Here is a 22,262-nt window from a genome sequence, read left to right on the forward strand (position 1 = left end):
GTGCCCCTGAGCGGGAACAGTTTGAGTCCGAAACGGAGATGGCAGGCCAAAGCTTGACATTTTTGCGATCATAAAAACACCCGCAAGGCCTGAAAGAGATCAAGCCTCAGCAAAGTAAGAAAAAGTAACGCAAAAGTAACTTAAAAGTAACATAATCATTACTTTCCATGAAATGTAACCAAGTAACGCAATTAGTTACTTTTTTCGGGAGTAACTTAATATCGTACTGCATTACTTTTAAAAGTAACTTTCCCCAACACTGTTTAAGATACAGTTTAGAGAGGACGTATCTGATCTGGACAGATTAAGGAAGCTATAAACAAGATATATACATAGACAAAAGTATTAGGACGCCATTTCTTATAAAGATGTTTGGGGTGCTGTGCCAAAACACCTACTCTGGGATTTCAGTCCTGTCTGAACTACGTGAATTTATCTGACCCATTCAGTGGAAAGCCATCTGAATTGGGCTTATGCGTGCAAATGACTGTAAGTGTGTGTCTTTAAAAACACAAACCTGTGGGAGTGGCAGTTATCTAGCACTTTGCATATCTAGCACTTCTGCAGTTTAGGCCTGAATTAGTCGGGTAGTGCAAATGCTTCAGAGCTCTTATACAGCTGGTGCTTGACCCAACACTTGGCAGTGGAAAACTCTAAAATGGACATATTCAAGGACGCGTTTTTCTAACCGTTGACCTTCTTATCTTCTGTATTGCACATATGCCCACCCTGCCTGGCAAAAAGTAATGCTATACAAGCACATACATTTCGGTTGAGAGTGGCGAATTGATATTACATTTTTTTTGTCTCCTGACAGGCGCTCCCCTTTCCCCCACCACGGGTGACATGGCCGGTTCGTGGTTGCTATGGTGACAGCGATGGGTTTTAGTATTTGCAGCAGTTGTAACGGCGGGTGTGTGCGAGGTGCTGATCTCCTGTACGTGTGTTTGCGCGTGGCACAGAGAGCGGCACTGTGCCCCCCTGCAGATGTTCCCCAGCTCCCCCGTGCTTCCTGCCAGCTGCTGCGGACCCCTTCCAGCGTCTCATTAACCAAGTGAGTCCTAGCACACACATCTCTAATTATACATGCACACACGTCACAACACTGTAATGCCGATCATACTAGCTTAGACTCTATTAACCGCACTTTTTTTTTTAAGTTGCAGTTACCGTCAGCAGTTTCTGGGGAGCTGTAACTGAGCAAGCACACTTGCAAACACATGCTCTCACGCTCTTGTGATGTCTGGTTTATAGCCATTTGGGGTGGTTCAGTGTTTTTTCACTTAATTAGGTAGATTAACATAATAAGAGTTACATAAGAAAAGCTTTTATGTAATTTTTGTCTATAGACAGCGAGTTTAGATAACCAATTGGAGATTGGCAAATTGTTGGGCCCAGAAAATGAGGTGCTATAAAAATGTGGTCCTGGACCTAACCACTAGGCTTTTTAATATTCTTCTACTCTTGTTTTTTCCTTCCTTCCTTCCTTATACAAAAAATAGTTATTTGTAGTCACCCCGGAGCTCAATTGGTAGCAATGCATTAGTGCAGAAGGTGATTGGTTACTGATAAAATGTATGCTTTGAATGCACTGTAAGTCGCTTTAGATAAAGATGTCTTCCATATGTGTAGTTGTATACACAGAAAAAGAAAAATAAAAGGCACAAAGCAACATAATAAAACCAGTGAATAACAGAGAGGAAAATACAACTGGCAGGGAAAGATACAATGGATGATATTAAAAAAGAAAAAGGTTACAGGTAATTGAAAAGATTAAATAAAATAGCACTAGCATAATTGTGATGGTGTTGGATCACTCACTGTCTTCATGCTGTGACAGTGTCTCTCTTACTCATTTTCGCATGTTTCTATCTTCCACTTGCGCACACACACATACGCATACTGGCGATAGTTAATAATTCCCTAATTTCCGCTCTTCATGGCATGTGGAAGGTGTCTGAGATAACCTGATTTATCAGATGCGTATTGGCTGTATTAAAGCTGTGGACATTAATGGGCACATCGTTTAAGCCACGTCGCGAGACTAATGGATTTCAAAATGAATTTGTCAACATCACTGGCTGTGAATACAATAGCTGAATAAAAATGAAACGATGGCCGTGACCCTGAGTCTGTTTAAAGTGTGCGTGTGAATGTATATGTCATGAGACTAGTAGAAACCTTACATGAAATCCTGACCTCTGTTCTGGTTCATATTTCTCTACGTGTATTTCACGTATAAGCTTCAAGAGCATAGAAAGGGGTTAAAGGAGAGTTCACAAAAAAAATGAAAATCTGAAAAATGTCATTTACTCAACCTCATGCATCTTACAACCTATATGGTGACCATGCTACATTTTCAGTGACTAACAACTTAGATTTCAGTCTGTTCATCACACAAAGGTTCGAAAGCCATATAGTGCATAATTCATATGTACAGTACTTCTTTTATGATATTTAATTTTCTATGCAAAAAGCTCAGTAATTAATGCAAAAGTAGTCTCTATCAGAGTCCTGCACGGGTCCATTTTTAGAGACCCACTCCCGCCCGGACCCATGAAAATTCAGCATCAGATCCGACCCGTCACCAGTGATAATATTAAAATTAAATCCAAACCCCCCAGACTTGGCCCATTACCCGACCCGTACCTGCACACGCATAAATCACACACGCTAAAATCATTCCAATTAAAGTGCTTTATTTTTTATTTTCGTACCTCTCTCAACATCACAACAGTGTCATGAATGGGCCAATTAAACAGGCTAAAGTGCGCTTTGTTTTGTGCCATTCAAGTAGCCTACCATCGGCCCCTAAACTATGGAACCTGATAACTATAAACAAATAGAGCTATTAATGAAAAAAAAAACAAGAAAAAAATACAACCTACCTACACAACCCCTGCTGTACTCCTAATTCTCATCTCGAAATGCTTTCTAAGAGAAGACGTTCCCAACTTCCACGGCAAAACTTTATGCAACTCCTGCAATGCTCGCTCCAACTAGGCTTCAAGAAGCATCAACAAAGGTTGCGCACTGTCGCAGTGGTGGTGACGTGATGGGTCAAATGTCATATGTTGTGCATGTAATATTTGTAGACATACAAATATTGCACATATTTTCATTCACGCTTCTTCTCTTCCGCACGGAGTTAATTATCCGCCCGCATCCTCGCACGTGAATTTTAGTAATGTCACAATCCACCCGTTTTAGACACTTTTATGCGGGTATCCGCGAGTACCCTGGTCTCTGGTCTCTATACATTCTAGTCTTACGATGTAATTAAATATAGTATACAACGTACATCTGTTTTAATTCTCATTTTTACTAATTTTGTACATTTCAGGGACACTCCATTAAAAAATAGGCTCTTTTTTCAGCTTCACCTGGGGTTAAACAACTGATTTTTAACTTTTTTGAATCTATTCAGCTGATCTCCGGGTCTGGCGGTACCATTTTTAGCATAGCTTAGCATAATCCATTGAATCTGGTTAGACCATTAGCATCATGCTCAAAAATAACCAAAGAGTTTTGATATTTTTCTTATTTAAAACTTGACTTCTGTAGTTACATTGTGTACTAAGGCAGACGGAAAATTAAAAGTTGTGATTTTCTAGGCCGATATGGCTAGGAACTATACTCTCATTGATGATATAATGATATTACGCCATTCACTAATTGTTTGGAGAAACCATCTTCAAATTTCCACAGAATGGGGAAAATCAGCTATGAGGGTGAGTCAGAATTTGGTAAACTATCCGTTTTAAATTCCATCTTTACCTTTACTAGATGAAATTATATTACACCTGATCGTTTTTGAAATTTCTCATATAATTGCCCAGGTTCATATTTAAATTGATGAAACTAAACCAAAACGTTTCCACGACTATCATTGTCTTGTTTTTAAATTTGTAAATGACATACGAAAAGTTACAGCAGCTAATTTGGCATATTTACAACATGCTCCATATCGTCTTCCTTGATGATGTGAGAATAAGGGCACGACCTGATCAACAAAGCTCTTATGTTCTTAGTTCTTGCTGTTTTTCTTTGTAAAGTGTACGAATTAGTGTGCAAATTGCCTCTGTGTGCGGGCTGTTATAGGCCATTAGTGTGTATAGATGTGTTTACTCTGCATATGGATGTTTTGTTTACTTATGACTGAGATGGCTTGTGTTTGGTGATGCATGTTGCCATCAGTGTGGCTTCTGGTGTAATGTTATTACAGATTTGAACATGACGCTGGCTGCTAAAAACATTATCGCTCATATACTGCAATCAGGAGCGAGAGAGAGAAGGGATGCAGACAGAGCGAGCGATTTATTAAGAGAAGGTTTAGAGTTCTGACAATGGAAAAGAACAAAGAGAATCTTTGAGCTCACAGCGAGAAACCGAAATAACAGATGAGCTCTTTTGCAGCATTTTCATGCATTTTCTGATGGCTGTTTTTAAAAGAGATATAGAAGAAGAAAAGAAAGAGGAATTATTGGCTACAGTCAGTGTTGAATTGGGATTGTGAAGTGTTGCATGTCGGATTTAAACCAACATCACCCAGCTGTGCACAGGGCGGGTGCAATGGCCAAAACCATGTCATCATTCATTTATCATTTATAATACTGTATATGCAATGTGTCAAAAAAAGTTAATAGTTCAACTCATTCACCAGGCAATTTTCAGTGTACCTTTGCTATATTGATAGTCAGGCTGGTCCTTGGGACATTGAGGTCTGTTATGTTTGAACCCCCTGCGGGAGCTGAGGTAGACTATGTCTGGTTGAATGCTGGGCCGGCGATGGGCAGGAAGTAGCACGACAGCAGGAGAGCAGCGATTTCTCGGAATACTAATGTGTCACTTTACAACCGATACACACAAATTCTCACATAACACACGGCGCATGATCATAGCTGGCTCGCTCAGATACACATATTCAGAAAAAGCCACACATAGCACACGCACGCAGCCTTCTAGCGTTTGCTCGCACACTGCCTCTCACAGCCAGCCACGAGCACACATCCCTAATTATCAGTAGGCTCAGAGTCCGCCTTGGCACTCTTTAACAACACGGTGATTAATTAACAAGAGGCACAGGGGCAGGAAGGTAGAGAGAGGGGGGAAAGAGGGGAATCTGTGAGGGCTGACCGTTATTTTTACAATCTAAAAGGTTGAGGTATGAAATTACACTTAAATGAAAGAAAATATATGCAATCACTAAAAATACAGTATTGTACAGGTTATTCGGTAGTCTTTGGACGTACCGTTCATATGCAAATCTATGCCCTTAGTGTGTTTCATAGCTTAGTTTATCGTAGGTGATAATTAGCTACACTCAACTTTATATAAAGCGTGTGTGTGTGTGCGCGCAGCTGCCTTTCTGCCCCGAGGTGGGGTCAGCGAAAATCAAGACCCCTCTCTTCATCGTCTGTTTAACTCTGGTTCACCTTCAACTGCTGTTGTAGCTCATAATGTTTCTGCCACTTACACCTCCGTGCCAGCATGTGTGTGTGCATGTGTGCATAAAAATGTGCATGATGAAAGGTGAAAGTGTGTGCTCAAGGCAACTGAAGTATATATAAAATCAAGCGTGTGCTTTTGTAAGGTGTTGAAGAGGTCATTAGCCTTACACAGGCAACGCGGTACCACACAAGTGTATCCGCGCGCACACACACACTTGCAGCGGGAGACAGTTATCATTACCGCTGTGGTCGGCCCTGTAGGAGCCACATCTTCTCTGGATCTTCTCATTTCCTTTCATGCAGTTTTTTCCTTCTCGCCAACAAGATTAAATTGTCCACATTTTGCATCGAGGTGATGCTGATGCACACTTCACATATTCTAATGCACACTATAGTTGCACTGTAGTCCTTTGTACTTGAGGCATGAACTGTAATCAGTATACAATACTAAATACCGGATGTTTTGAGGTTTTGCTCTTGTAGATTATACATTAATTTGTGACCGTGTTCCAAATATAGAGCATTATAAGTAGGTCTCGGCATCACCATGTCAAATGCTTTGTTTGATGTTTTGTCCTCAGCATTCATGTCAAATGCTTCGTTTGATCTTTTGTCCTAAGCATTCGTGTCAAATGCTAGTTTGTTTGATCTTTTGTCCTTCGTCATCTGAACACATCTGAAAGGGGTTGGTGTTGATTTATCTGGTTTATGCTGTGTAGTGGTTTGTTGGGCTCTTTTTCACTCAGTGATGCAGCCGGGTAGCGAAAGCAGTCGTGTGAAAATGTGTTCAGACCCACTTGTGAGGGAGAATGAGTGAGTTTGAGTCCACCACAGCAGACATAGGTCACTTTAGTTAAGCCTGTTTCACACCAGCCCTCCATAAACAATACTGCAACTACCATGTAACTGAACTACCACATAAAAGAGACCAAATGAGAAAGTGTTTATGTAAAAGAGTGAAAAAGCATGTATTTCTCAGTTAACCTCTGCACTGTAAAAAAATATTTTTTGAATTTGTAAATAAAGTTTCACATACAAATACTATTTTGTCTTTCTAATTCAAAATGACTTACTTGCAGTTTCTTTTTTATTATTTTGTGCTCAAATACATTCCTAAATTTTAATGGAATTGCTCAAGTAATATGAACTTTGTGTTTTGTCATCAAAATCAATTGGTGAAAACAACGACAAACGCAAGTAACATACTCCACAGAAATTGCTAATTGTTTCTTCATAGAAAATATCAAACATTTACTGGATAAAGGTGACATGGTTGGAGTTGTGTTTCTCGATCTAAAAAAAGCTTTTTAAGTCTTTTTAAAAAGCTTTTTGCCGTTTTTTGACACTTCGAATCCTAAAATTTTATTAATCAAGTTAAGCAAATTAAATTTTTCCTCAGATGCAATAAAATAGATAGAATCATATCTATTGAGTCGCTCACAGTAAGTTAGGATCAGTGATTACTACTCACCACCCCTCGTCATGTCCACAGGGGTTCCTCAAAGTTCTATTTTGGGGCCATTGCTATTTTTACTTTATATAAACAATCTCCCTTCAGTTTGTAAAGACGTCTATATTCAGATGTAAGCAGATTATACAGTCATTTATACCCATGGTAAAAACACAAAACAAGTTGCTGAAAAACTTACTGTCTATGGCCCAAGTTTCGGAATGGCTAAATCAATCCTGCTTAAAACTTAAGGTAAACAAAACGGTTTCAATGTTTTTTCTAAATCAAACATTGCAAATAATCAGGCAGATATTTATGTGACAGCGGAAAGTATAAAAGTTGTGTCAGAATTCAAGGCATCATAATAGACTCTAAACTAACTTTTAAATCGCAGATAAAAAAGGTTGCCAATTGAGTCAAATTTAATATTGCAAATTTTAGGTTCATAAGATCAAACTTGTCACTTCAGGCAGCTAAAATGTTCATGTACAGTATGGTTATGTCTCACATCATTTATTGGCTTACAACATGGTCACAGGCAGTAATGTTAATTACAGTAATGTTAATTAATGTACACTGTCCCTGTCAAATAAATAAAAAATAAGTAAAAGATACTTACTAACCCAGATCATAGATAATTTAGAGTGCAACAGAGTGCCCGAAAATAGTCCCCTTGGTAACTTTCAATAGCAGGGGACTATTTTCGGACCCTGTAATATCATTGCGCCTGCTGCAGGCATGGTTCAGCAGCAAAGTCCTTGATTATTACGCCAGAATGAGAGTATAGTTCCTTAATTTTCCAACGGTTTTGATGTAACTACAGAAGGGTCAAGTTTTAAAAATTTCGAAACTCTTTGGTTATTTTTGAGCGCGATGCTAATGGTCTCATCAGATTCAATGGATTATGCTGAGCTATGCTAAAAGTGGTACCCAGACCCAGAGATCTGCTGAATGGATTCCAAAACAGTAAAATCAAATATTTAATTCTAGGGGAACTGGAAAATGAGCATATTTTCCCAAAAAGTGGAGTGTCCCTTTAAATTAAATATTTTCAACTTGCACAAAGAGGCGTTTGAGGCAAATAGCGTGTGTTTTTGTGCAATTCCGCTGCACAATTTGCTTCATTCACATCGCCTCGCACGAGTTTGTGTCTATTCACTTCTTCTTTGCAGACTTTGTATGTAATCTACTCAGCAAATTGTTCAATTTGCGTTCTGTGTGGATGCCCAATAACAATGCTGCATTACGCATGCCTAGATAGTTGTTTGTGATGTCACACAATGTCTAAACATGTTATACACATGAACATGATGTTACCGTTTGTACAAATTTGTGTTTTTGTCATTTACATGGAGATCATAATAATGTTGTTTTCAAAAACGTTTCCCAAAACGCTGTTGTAAATAAACGGACAAAATAAAAAAGTTATTAGTTGAAAATTGAGCCTTAGTTATGGTTATCATCAAAGTCTGGTCCAGTTGGCATCTTATTTTGGCTAAGAAACACCTTTTAAGAATCTGGATTGCAAAATTTTCTTGTGTTTCCTATTCTCTCTAAATTGTTTCTGTGTAGCTCAGTGGTATAGCATTGCGTTTGCAGCGCAAAAGGTCATGAGTTCGAACCCAGAGAACACACATACTGTTCCAACCTATACTGTATACCGTAATGCACTGTAAGTCGCTTTGGATAAAAGCGTCTGCCAAATGCATAAATATACATATAATATCAATTCTCTAATAATCAAATTAGAAGAAATGTAATAGAGATACTTTTCCACACTCAACATTGCTGACTCGCCTATTTTTTTTCCATTTTATAGGTGTTGATGAAGGATTTTATGAGGGCCCCATCTGTGGTTCTTCTCAATAAATGCAAGAACTCACCTGCTACTTCTGCATTTTAATAAGAAGAGTAAGTTAGTTGACCCTTGAAGCCCAAAATTCATAAGAGTTCATTTAATCTCTGTGTGTTTGTGTAAGTCGACTCTACACATTTCCACAGCCGATAAAGTCCGCAGTCAGAACAACACAGCCGGCGTTGAGAAATGAGATCCGTGGTGCGCTCACACATACCATCCCGTCCAATCTCTCGCCATGCATCAAACGACACGACGGCCGCCAGACAGCACTCTATTTCTGTCACTTGTAATCTGACCACCATTGTAAAGATCAAAGCCAAGTGGCACAACATTTTGTTTGTGTTTTTTCTCCGCTAAAAGTGTTTATTGATTGTGCAAACAAACAGTCGTCTCCATTGGGTGAGAGACGGGAGACATGAGATGGGGGACTTCTTTTGTTACACGCTAATAAAAGATCTCAACATAAAGAAATGCATGTTCCAATATTTGGATGAAGATGTTTAATGAATGGATGTGTGCAAATGTGTAGCAATGGTAAAAGAACTGGATATATGTTTTTAATTAAAAAAGAACAAATATATAGACAATTACACTGTTTGTCATTACATAAATGAATAAATGAATAATAAACTGCATAGTAATGCTGTTAAGGTTTGGTGTTGTTTTTGTTGAATTATTCCTTTACTGAATGGTGATTTTGTTACAGTTATTTGGATCTGATATGCTATTAACCCAGTGTTTCATTGAGGAGGCGATGGACATCAATAACTAACACTGCAGTACAGAGCAAAGCCTTTAATGCTTGGATAATAGGTAGGCTCTGTACACTACTTCACATTTATTCATTTTGTAGATACTTGCATCCAGACTGACACACAGTTAAGGAAAACAACAGACGTACAGTAATTTAGCCTGCTTAACTGCTGTTTTCCTTCACAGTTCAATAATACAAAGTTATTTGAAATGCAAAGCATGAAGGGTAATAGCTAATCTCTCATAAGGTATATGTCTAACCCAAAGGAAGACATCTTAATGACCACGTTCACTATCTACATCCGCTTCTGGGTTCCTAGAAACAAGACGGGGTAAAGATGTCAGGTATGCACAGATACATTTGACTTCTGACAGCTTCATTTTTTATTTTGATTTGTGGATAACACTAATGCATTGATGATGATGATATAAAGATATGCAAAAACCTCTAAACGACACCTTCGTCAAAAATGAGATAATATTAACCGAATGCGCATATTATACGTTTATCAAATACTTTTGCTTCAAATTCGCTTAATTCGCTTTCAGAAATACCGAATCTATTAAGGGTCTGATAAAAATGCTAAGACATGTTAGACGCAATTACAGGGTTTTGCATTAAAATAATAGTTCACCCAATAATGAAAATTAGCCAATATTTTACTGACCTTAATGCCAACCTAGGTGTATATGAATTACTTTCTTTTTGTGTGTCTTGTGACTGCAGGTTTGTTCACAATGCATATTGTGACTTGTCACAAGACTTCTGAGAACCAGAGATTGTCTCAAGACAGCATGCTGCCATTTGAGATCATACACAACTTGCAGCACTATTTACATTAAAGCAAGACTTAGCAATCTCTAAATAAGCAAAATATGAATAGTTTTTACTCACAAACATATAGTTTGTCTTCAAAAGACATATTAACCCGCCAAAGTCGTATGGATTCCTTTTTCTGATGATACATGGGCTTCAAACACGCAGCCACTATTCAGTGTCATAACAAGTTTAGGAAGAGCAAAGATGTGTCATATAACCATAATTGTGTTCGGCTGAAGAAAATAAGTCGTATATACCTATAATGGCATTTAGGTGAGTAAATTATCAGCAAATTTTCATTTTTGGGTGAACTATTTCCAAAAACTAACGCTTTTTGGTTTTGGTTCAATCATTCAAAAAATATTTGAGTTTGATTATTTATATTTTTACACAAGCAACACACAAATCTCTGCTACAAATGAACATTTGCAGTTTGTTTCTATTATTTATCATTCTTAGATAATTACACCAAACATGACAGAAGTGCAAACGTTACAACTTACCCCATAGGTGGGGTTAATTGTACAGGGTTCCCACGGGTCCTTGAAATCCTTAAAAGTTTGTGGATCTGGGGGAAAAAATTCAAGGCCTTGGGAAGTTTTTGAAAATATTCATACATGGATACAGGTCATTGAAAGTGCTTAAATCTATTTTATTCAAGACGTTTTCTGGAAAAAAAATCCATAATATTCCCTGTGTAGTGTAGGATAATATCATAAAAATTCACGTGCTAAATTGTTCGCTTTAAATGCTTATATTATCTTCTGTATTGCATAGTTGTGTTAGACACATGAAAACATCTCGGGTTACATATGTAACTGTTGTTCCCTGAGAAGGGAACGAGACGCTGCGTCTCTCTTGCCATACTTTCTGTATCCCTGTAACGCCGTCTTTGGAAATATTTCAGATAGCGATATACTTCCTGCCTCCCACATCACCCTTTCTTTGTTGTTAAGCCTCACCATTGGTTGAATTTGTTATATACATTCAGACGCACTTACCCCTGGAGGAGTCCCCAAAGTGTCACCGCAGTGACGCAGTGCGAGTTCCCTCGAAAGGGAACTGTAACAATGTATCTTAAAAGATAACACAATATAACTTGCTCACACTTGAAATGTGTCCCCACATTTAGTCCTTGAATTTGAGGGTATTGCACCTTGAAAGTCCTTGAAAGGTCCTTGAATTTGAAGTTAACTAAGGTGTGGGAACCCAGATTGTAACACTTGCTAAAAATTAAGTTTGCAGGCAAATATTTGAATACTATTTTGTCTGTATACTTGAAGTGAATATTATTAGGGCCCGAGCACCTAGGAGCAGGCCAGAATGGCCTGCACCGTAGGTGCAAAGCCCTATTGTTTTTGCTCAGATTCTTCTGCTTTTTCTTCTCCGAAATGAATCGCATTTTTGAGGGCCTAAACATGCTCGAAAACTCATGAAACTTTGCACACGCGTCAGAATTGACGAAAATTTACATGTGGTATAGGCGTCAGAAGTAGGTGTGTAGAAATGGCTCGATAGCGCCACCTGCAAAATTTCAAAAGAACAACCCTCCCGCTACGAAAAACGTACAGATAGGAAATTTGGTAGGATCGTCTATCACCCCAAGACCTACAAAAAAGTCCCTTGGAACCAGGCTCTAAAACCCACAGGAAGTCGGCCATTTTTAATTTTCGCTGTGATTTCTGTGCAAATTTTGGCATTTCCAGGCTTCGTACTTTAACGAACTCCTCCTAGAGATTTAATCCAATCATCATCATATTTGGTCAGTATCATCTAAAGGCCTTTGCGATGTTAAATTGCGGAGCTTTTGACTTTTCGTTGGAGGGCGTGTCCGTGGCGGCCTGACAAAGTTCAGCGTTTTCGCCATTAAACAGGATGTTGTTCTAACTCCGGCATACAATGTCCAATCTGCCCCACACTTCACACATTTGATAAGGGTCTTGACCTGAACACATTTCCATGCCAAAATTCAGCTTCAGTCATAGCGCCACCTAGAGGTAGCAGGAAATGACATGTTTTACGCCGTGATTTACTGCTCTTAGAGATTTAATCAAATCATCATCATATCTGGTCAGACCGATCTTAAGCCCTTTGCGATGATAAATTGCGAAGATCTTGACTTTTTGTTGAAGGGCGTGTCCGTGGCGGTCTGGCAAAGTGTGATGTTTCACAATGAAACATGAAGTTGTTGTAATTCCGGCATACATTGACCGATCTGCCCCCGACTTCACACGTTTGATAAGGGTCCCGGCCTGAACACATAAACATGGCATAATTCCGTAACAGTCATAGCGCCACCTAGAGGCAGCAGGAAATACCATGTTTTACGCTGTGACTTACTGCTCTTAGATATTTAAACATATCAACATCATATTTCACCAGTGTAATCTCAAGACCTTGTGTGATGATAAAAAGCAACGACCTTGACTTTTCATTAAAGGGCGTGTCCGTTGCGGCCTCGCAAAATATCGCTAAATGAAACGCATTTTGACAGGCTAAACAAGCTCAAAAAGTCATAAAACGTTGCACACATGTCAGAAGTGCCAAAAATTTACATGTGGCATAGGCACCAGAAGTAGGCGTGTAGAAATGGCTCAATAGCGCCACCTGCAAAATTTCAAGAGAACAGCCCCGCCACTATGAAAAACCTACAGATACGAGATTTGGTAGGGTCATCTATCACCCCAAGACCTACAAAAAAGTCTCTTGGAACGAAGCTCATAACCCCACAGGAATTCAGCCATTTTGATTTTTCGCTGTGATTTCTGTGCAAATTTTGTCATTTACAGCCTTCATACTTTAACAAACTCCTCCTAGAGATTTTATCAGATCGTCATTATATTTGGTCAATCTTATCTGAAGGCCTTTGCGATGTTAAATTGCGGAGCTTTTGACTTTTCGTTGGAGGGTGTGTCCGTGGCAGCCTGACAAAGTTCAGCGTTTTCGCCATGAAACAGGACGTTGTTATAACTAAGGCATACAATGTCCAATCTGCCCCACACTTCACACGTTTGATAAGGGTCTTGACCTGAACACATTTTAATGCCAATATTCAGCTTCAGTCATAGCGCCACCTAGAGGTAGCAGGAAATTACATGTTTTACGCTGTGATTTACTGCTCTTAGAGATTTAATCAAATCATCATCATATTTGGTCAGACTGATTTTAAGCCCTTTGCAATGATAAATTGGCAAGATCTTGACTTTTCGTTGAAGGGCGTGTCCGTGGCGGCCTCGCAAAGTGTGATGTTTCACCATGAAACAGGAAGCTGTTGTAATTCAGGCATACATTATCCGATCTGCTTCAGACTTCACACGTTTGATAAGGGTCCCGGCCTGAACACGTCAATATAACAATAATCAGGTACCATCATAGCGCCACCTGCTGCACACAGGCGGTGTTGCACATACATTTTTCTTTGAATATCCACCTATATTTACCCACTTTATTTCATATCCCCCTGGTTCACTGCTTTACTAATGCCATAGGGTGGCAGTGTACATGCGTGCGAGGGCCCTTCCATCGCTGCTTGCAGCTTTAATTTATTTATATATCTGTCTATAATAGATGGATATCTACACTCTTCATCCCTCATCTAACCATAGTTTAGTTATAAATAGATACAAATGTCTAAATATACGAGAAAACGCAGCACAATTATGACAAAAAACATTTTTATATGTGACCCAGTCTGTAAAAACCATACTAAAGTCTCAAAATCAAATTCTGAGATAATGAACATCAAAGTCTGATTTTAACCATTCATTTCATTATGATTTCAATCTTTGACATGACCTTATTAAATCAATATTAAAGATATGAACAAAAATACATTTTGACACACAATTATTGATGAGACAGGCACATTTATTTTGTTGGCAACCAGCAATCATAAGTGTGTAGCTTATTTAAAAAAAAGGCTACATTAGCTGTTTTCATATCCTTAGTGCTGAGGGGTTAGTTGTAACACAGCCTTACAACTAACACTGCTCAGTGAAAATATTTTCAAGCCCACCAAAAAAGTTGCTAAGAGCTGCAGTTATATTTCAAAATGATGCCATGTTTTAGTCAACAAGACACTGATTAAGATGACATAACATTAGTTTTGGTATCTTACACACCCAACTCAGAAACCGAAAAAAAACATATGATGAAAAAATGTACCTACATGCCAAAATCATGAATAACTCTATGGAAAAACATTATACCTTTCCATAAATTTGCACGAGAGAGTATTTTATTCGGCGTAAAAACAATACCAGAAAAACAACTCTCTCAACCCTGTGCAACAATGTAAACGGTCCGTGTTACAACTAACCCTGCGTTAGATTGTGCCCCGTGCCCTCTTATACTTTATGTGGGCATGAGCAGGTAAAAGTGCATGTTTGTTAAGGATTTTAGTGATGCAGAAATAGTGAGCGAAAGAGGCACAGATGGCTACGACGACACCGTAGCCACCAGTGCAGTTACAGGACTCATACTGGACAGCCCACCTTCCTCAAAGAGTCCCTCGCTGCCATCACAGCGGTCACTCTGATTGGCACCGACGACGGCGACTCTCGACTGGTGAGGTTACCATGGTGACAAGGAGGGTCCCTAAGGGCAAAAACGGCACCGAAAAATGAGTCATCTGTTGATTGGGTCAGAAAGTGCATTTTTGTAGTTTTTCAGTTTAGCTCTAGACTGCTTTCGCTATTGATAAAGTAGATTTTTAGTTCCAACATTTTGGCAGTCTGCTATATTTAACACATTCAGCGAGCTCATTAATTAACACTAAGTCTTGTGATGCCTGCCCCACTGTGCAGCCTGCATGTGAACAGCTACAGTTAACTGTATATGTGTGTACGTGTGTTATTTAAGCAGACTCACCTTTGATTTAGTTCCTGTTTGACTCCGGTTAGAGTGCAGAAAGTGTGCGATATTAACAGAACCGTTCAAGTTGACCTAGGTGATACCGGGTTGGTGGTGTGTGCGTGCGCGGGTGTTAATTGGGGGTGAAGTGGTACTGTGAGAGATAGAGAAAGGTGTTGATATGTGGACACGGCACTGTGGTGAAAGGAAGCCACAGGTGACGTGATGATTCTGTGACTGTAGATGCGCATCCACAGCAACCCGCCGTCTTGCCGCAATTACGCCTCTCTCTTCCGCCGTCTCTCCCTTTTCAGTCTTTCTTGCTGACTTTCACACCCATTCAGACTTTGAGAAGTGTTAAGGTGGGCGTTTGTGTTGTGTTGTGTTGTGTCTAACCTTGGTAAAGGCCATGTCACACTCTTCACAGGGACATCTAGTGTTTTGCCCATAACAGCCAGTCTAGTTCTGGAGGTCTTACAGAAGCTTGTTTTCATCACCTTTTGGTATCTGCACTTTTCCAGAATCACTTGTAGCGTTCCTCGATGGTAAAATGGTTTTCGTGAAGCTCAGCTGGTAGAGCATGATGCTAGTGATGCCAATGTCATGGATCTGATCCCCAGGGAATGCACATAGCGATAAAATGTAAAGCCTGAATGCACCGTAAGTCACTTCGGATAAAAGTGTCTGCCAAATATGCTAATTCTCATGCAATTCCCCAAAAATGTATTAGAAAACATCTCTTCTGTGTGCACCTGCTGTGTTTTCTCTCTCTGACTTTCAACCTTTATCTGAGTCTGTGCAATTTTGGAATTTTGGGAATTCTCAAAACGCTGTTGTTTTTAACCCATGGTTGGGTAAAATATGGGCCAAACACCACGGTTGGTTTAAATGAATCTAGAAAATGTATAGGGTAATTATATATTTTGCTATGTATATATGTATATATATATGTATAATATATATATATATATTACATTTTTGAGCATTTCTTGCTAATGTTGTGTTCCTCAACTGTAGGTGTCTTTTATATAAATAAATCTAACATTAATCCATCCTGGATGAATTCAGGACGATCTTATTCCTAAATATTGCTGTAACCGTGTCTGATTTGTCTTGGAAACACATTTTCAGTCTCTTAAACCAGATTCAGAGGCGGTCAGGGACACACATGGATGTGTTCTAGTGGCCCCTGAAAACACATTTTGGGTGCATGTTATTGCCAGGTGTTAACGACAGTCTGTAATACCCCACTACTTCTGATCATATGACCCTAGACATACATTAACACCAGGCCCATTTCTTCTATTAACACACAGTAATAAAATAATGTAGTGTTGCCCTTTTGTTAAATATATTTTTTTACATGTTTACTGGATTGGGTTACTCTCATTAACCTTTGGATTTTCCCTAAAGTCATCTGGTGTTTAACAACTTTAATGGAAATGTTGTATCCTCTTACTTACTGAACCGTGTAGTACTGTGCTACTCGACACGCAGCCTTTAAGCTATTTGTTTTTGTGGTTGGCATAATGTTATCATCCCAACCACAACTGTAATAATTACAAGCAGGTCTTTTTGTATGAATTTCAGAAGGATGTTTGTGGTTGTTAAACTTTGTCAGAATTTGCCACATTTGTATCCGTAAAAACCAGGCTAAAGTCTGATAATCTAATCAAGTTTGATTTCATTCATTGATTTCACATTGATTTCAATCTTTGACATGACCTAACTCAGGCAATATAAAAAAAATAAAATCAAGTTTATATTTTCATAGAATGTTTTTTACATTACCTAGGATGATGTACAGTGAAGTTTGGTTTTCACAGACCGTATATAACACACTCAACTGATGTGTGGCCATATCATGGATATACAGTATGGGCTCTATCTTACACCCAGCGCAATGCGCGACGCAAGTGTCTTTCGCTAGTTTCCACCCTGCGCAATTATAATTTTCACGTTTAGCACCACGTTGTTTAAATAGCAAATGCATTTGCGCCCAATTTTGCGCACATGGGCGTTCTGGTTCTGAAAACGAGGTGTGTTCAGGCGCATTGTTGGCGCGTTGCTATTTTGAGGCAACTAAAATAGACTACGCCATTGACCAACAAAAACCTGGTCTAAGTCAATGGAGCAATTTGTTTTTTGTTATTTAAGGAGCGCGTTCAAGATGCGCCTATAAACGGGAGGACAACGCAGGTTTGCTTATCACATAGTACCTGAATGCGCAGCAGCACAAAATTGCTTTTAAATATGAAAGATTAAAGGATTGAATGTAAAAGATTATTATTGAGTCTCTTGGACATAAATGAGGACCGATTATGAGACGTTAGAAGGTGCAAAAAGAGTAGCTTCACCTGTAGCCTGGTAAGTAAATAAATGCTTTGCTTTAAACAAATGCATCTGTTTTAAATGTTTTTTTTTAATGCTACCTCACGGATTTATTGTATATGATGACCTGTGGATATGATGAGATGAGAAACATTTTTAAGTAATGCTTAAAAAAACTCTTTGCTTAAAAAAAACGCTGTCCAAGTGCTGAAACTTGCAGAGAGCCGTTTGTAAATTCTTTATCTCCTGTTTGTTTCAAATAAAGTATTTTTAGAGTACAAATCTTATCTTACATACTTGTAAATTCTTTTTGGATGATATTGGATAGGCATACATTTAAAGCAATTAAAAGCCTGCTTTTTTACTTCCATGACTAAAAGAAAACGGGTTTTAAAGGTTTTAATAAAAAAATAACATTTCAATACAAGTGAAAAACAACACAATTATTTAACATAATCTTAAACTGGGGATCTCCTTCCTACGCTTAGTTTATTAGTTTACAAAGCAGTTTACAGCGCAACAGGCTTTTAAAGGGGATGAGAGCTGAGACTCTCATTGGTTTATTGCATGTTACGCCCAAAATACTACCATTACAATAGGACCTACCCTTTTCGACCATGCGCTCGGCGCACAAACCATTTTTCCCGTCGTTAAATTAGCAAAAGTGGATTTGGACACTCCCATTTAACTGGGTCATCAAAAGTATTAAGTAAAATATGTTTGGTCATGATATCATGATATGCACAATTATCATAATATAATTTTGAGCATATCCTAAATATTATCTACTTTTCTGATTAATATAAAATCATTATTATTTAAAAATTAGCTTTGCCCTTAAGGCTTTTCTGTGGCCCCTGAGCTTTCCAAAGTTGAGAAGCAGTCGTCTGTGTACTCAGAAAAGCAGAAACACTGACCACAGAACAGCTGTTTCTGTGTCGTTTTCCTAAGAAACAATGATTGTTCAAGTGATGTTTTATTGACAGCTGTGGACATGAGAGCGCAGTATGTTTGGCCTCTTTGGCAGTCGACTGAGAGTTTCTCACTGCTTCACAGAGAGCATTAGAATTGGAAATAATCCGATTCGCCCTCTTCGTTTTCCTCATTTGCATGCCAGAGGCGACACCTGTGGAACATGCTAATGAGCGAATGAAATTAGAATAATATTTTGTTTAGTTGACTATCCATGGACTTGTGTGGGTATCATAATAAGATTGTGTTTTTGCATTTCCATCCCACTCCGGTGTGCAATCAATCACTTATTGTGTACATCATGTGTCATCTTTAAAGTCAGGTCCTTATTTCAGAGAACATATTAAAATCTGGGATATGTGTTTAATTCCAAATAGAAATAAAAGAAAAAAGATTTTGATGAATCAAAAAAAAGGAAGGCAAAATATAAGACTACGTTAATAATTTTGTACAGAAGGTCAGATTTCATTGTTTCCACTAAAAATCACACACAAACACAAAAAAATGCTGTTCTCAATGTTCCCATATCATGCTGGGATAACATGGATCTTCAGGATTTAAACAAACATATGCCAGCTTGAGTGCATGCTGTCAAAGCATGTTTTTTGATTTTTAAAATCTTTCTAAGTTTTATTTAACACTCCACCAGCATTATGTTAAGTCAGCTCTGCAGCTTGTATTTCTGTCTATACTGCACATAATTTCTAATACTGTATGCGTGTCTAAGCTCATAGTAACCTTCAGTTGCTTTTCCTCAGTTATGATGATAACTCTGGAGTGAACCTGTCTGCATGCTCTGTTATTTAAACAGAAGAGAGAAAAGACTCCCTTTTTTAACACTTTTCTCTCTTTTTTATCCTCTTCATCACATATTACATGATATAATATATGATATAATGGTATTTGGGGTGACAATTTACTATTTTAGAATGTATAAATGCTTTACATTATATGCTGATTTTTAATTTGTGAACTTTTCTGTAAAAGCATTGACGTTTGATTTTACTCTTTGTCTTAATCAATATTAAAGATATCCAGGTAAATTTTCATAGATGTTCTATACATTTTGTACAGTAGGATGATTTTATGTAGAAAACATTCAAGCACAAAAAATGACTTTAGCTGGGTATTTACAGAATGGGTCACTTTTTTCTGAAGGAAAAATGGATGAAAGATTTTTTAAGACAAAAGTGGCTTAAGAAGTTTTTATTTTGAACATATAACTTTATACTTCGCTTATAGTCTATAGTATGTACATTAATACTGCATTCGTGCGTTTTGTTTTAAAATGCATTACTTTTACTTTCGGCTTTAGTTTGAAACCTTTGAGGTTTTGCTGCAGTGTAGACGGACCTGTCCGGACAACTATGTAAACGAAGTCAGGGGGTGCACATATTCGCTCCATGACTGGTGTTCTGGATCATCCTTCCCTGATTGGCCAATATGACCATTATGCTACCGAAAGATAACAGTGACCAGCCGCAACAACCGTGTAAACAACAACATTAAGACAGAACTGCAGGCTTTGCAGAGTTTAGCTATTCAAATTCTTTTTGAGCACATTGTGTGTTCTTGACACAAACACCCAAAAAAAGCACACAAGTACTACGATAAATGTTTTGGTCACTAATGAGAAAATATATAATGTGACAGTCAGCTTTAATGTGACAGTGCGTCGTCTTTAATGTGAAAGTGATTTTATTCCATTAAATTAAGGTTTGCATCCTTAAAGGGAACATTTCATGTTTAAGTGCTATAATTGGATCCCCAGTGCTTCTATCAATGTAGAAAATATGAAAAAGAAAAACCCAGTAACGTGAATGTGAAAACATAGATCATTTAAATTTTGCTTTCTTTGTGATGTCAGAAGGGGATAATACCACCTCTTAATCTGCACTATCCATCCATTTACTACACAGATCGGCTGCATTTTAAAGGGACACTCCCCTTTTTTTGAAAATATCCTCATTTTCCAGCTCCCATAAAGTTAAACATTTGATTTTTACCATTTTGGAATCCATTCAGCTGATATTCGGGTCTGGCGGTACCACTTTTAGTATAGTTTAGCATAATCCATTGAATCTGATTAGACCATTAGCATTGCGCTAAAAAATAACCAAAGAGTTTTGATATTTTTCTTATTTAAAACTTGACTCTTAGTTACATAATTTACTAAGACCGACGGAAAATGAAAAGTTGCGATTTTATAGGCGATATGGCTAGGAACTATAGTCTCATTCTGGCGTAATAGGACGTAACATGGCTGCAGCAGGCGTAGTGATGTTATGCAGCGCCTGAAAATAGTCCCCTGCTATTGATAGTAACCAAGGCGACTGTTTTCGAGGCTATGCGTAATATTACTATGCCTGCTGCAGCCATCTTACATCAGCAAAGTCCTTGATTATAACGTCAGAATGAGACTATAGTCCCTAGCCATATCGCCTAGAAAATCGCAACTTTAATTTTTTTGTTGGTCTTAGTACACGATGTAACTACAGAAGAGTCAAGTTTTAAATAAGAAAGATATCGAAACTCTTTGGTTATTTTTTAGCGCGATGCTAATTGTCTTCAGTTTCAATGTATTATACTGTTATGCTAAAAATCCATGTCAGATTTTGTCTGAAAATCGGCACATATTTGCTCACCTACAAAGTGGCAATTTTATTATGCTATAATAAATTATCTGTTGGGTATTTTGAGCTAGAACTTCACATATACTCTGGGGATTTATTTGACATTTTAAAAAAGTCTTATGAAATGTTCCCTTTAAATTAAGGTTTGCATTAGTGTGGCACCAACTGTTGTCACAGATTATAAACGCTATAACAACTTGTTTTTAACATGTATCCTGGTGGATATATAGTGTAGTACTCCTATATAAGCTGCTTGCAGCAGCGTGCCGTTTTAAAATGAAAATGCTCTAATGTAAACAAGGCATGAGCCAAAATCAAATATGGTGATGCAAGAACGTCATTAGTGCTTGCATTGTGATGCCAATGAGACATGCAAGAACCAATGAGGTTTGATGTTATTAATGTTTCACCAGACTGGGTCAATCTGTATTTCTGTATATTAGTGGTAGTACATTTTGTATATTAGTAATACTAGTATTGTATTGCAGAAGAGTCTGTAATCAATGTGTTTGTGTTTTAATCTAACAATCGGACTGGTCATTGCCACCAGTTTACTTTTCATAGTGTATGAAAATCTCCTATCGTATTATTGTTTTTCCATTCTCTTACTATTTTCTATTACTCTGATGTTCTCTCTCTCTCTCTCTCTCTCTCTCTCTCTCTCTTTCTCTCTCTCTCTCTCTCTCTCTCTCTCTCTCTCTCCCTCTTTCTCTCTCTCTCAGTCTTTGCTGTGGGAAGTAATCATTCTGTCAGTGAAGCCTTAGAGAGTAATGCCACTCTTTAGGGATTTGACTAATCATGCTAGAATCTCATTGTAGATGCTACACACGTGCCACGCTCCGCCTCCCTAATCGCTTTTAACACTGCATCCAGCTCAGCCAATCCCTCAGACACACACAAAAACCTGACTCGCCTGTGAGTGTGTGGATGTACTGTAGTGTCAGAAATCCTCCGCTTCTCATTCTCAATGATATCTCAAGCCTTTTCTTTTATGCCTTCACAATTTGCCTTTTTCTGATTCACGAGGAGGTGGTATTGGTAATTTTTGAAATGAAAAAGGTTAAGTGTGTTTTCAAGCACTCTTTGTACGTTCCTTTCACACAAATGCGACGTCTCCACACTCACACACACGCGCACAAAAAGT

The 22,262-nt window shown here is 38.2% G+C and overlaps 1 long non-coding RNA gene across 6 annotated transcripts in view; it reads left to right on the forward strand.

Moving 5' to 3' along the window:
- LOC141367274 (uncharacterized) overlaps positions 1-9,867 on the forward strand; it is a 100,993-nt gene extending 91,126 nt beyond the window's left edge. The window contains exons 4-7 of one of the 6 annotated variants that reach the window (XR_012371576.1): positions 818-1,054; positions 8,720-8,811; positions 9,465-9,571; positions 9,760-9,867. This is a non-coding gene — a long non-coding RNA (uncharacterized lncRNA). Of the gene's footprint in view, positions 1-817; positions 1,055-1,160; positions 1,292-8,719; positions 9,369-9,464; positions 9,572-9,759 lie in introns of those variants that run through there. The other 5 variants (XR_012371578.1, XR_012371577.1, XR_012371579.1 and 2 more) reach the window with 5 other exon arrangements.
- The last annotated feature ends 12,395 nt before the right edge of the window (positions 9,868-22,262 follow it).

The sequence above is a fragment of the Misgurnus anguillicaudatus genome, chromosome 10 (genome assembly GCF_027580225.2).
Source record: "Misgurnus anguillicaudatus chromosome 10, ASM2758022v2, whole genome shotgun sequence".
In the NCBI taxonomy this organism is placed as follows: Eukaryota; Metazoa; Chordata; class Actinopteri; order Cypriniformes; family Cobitidae; genus Misgurnus; species Misgurnus anguillicaudatus.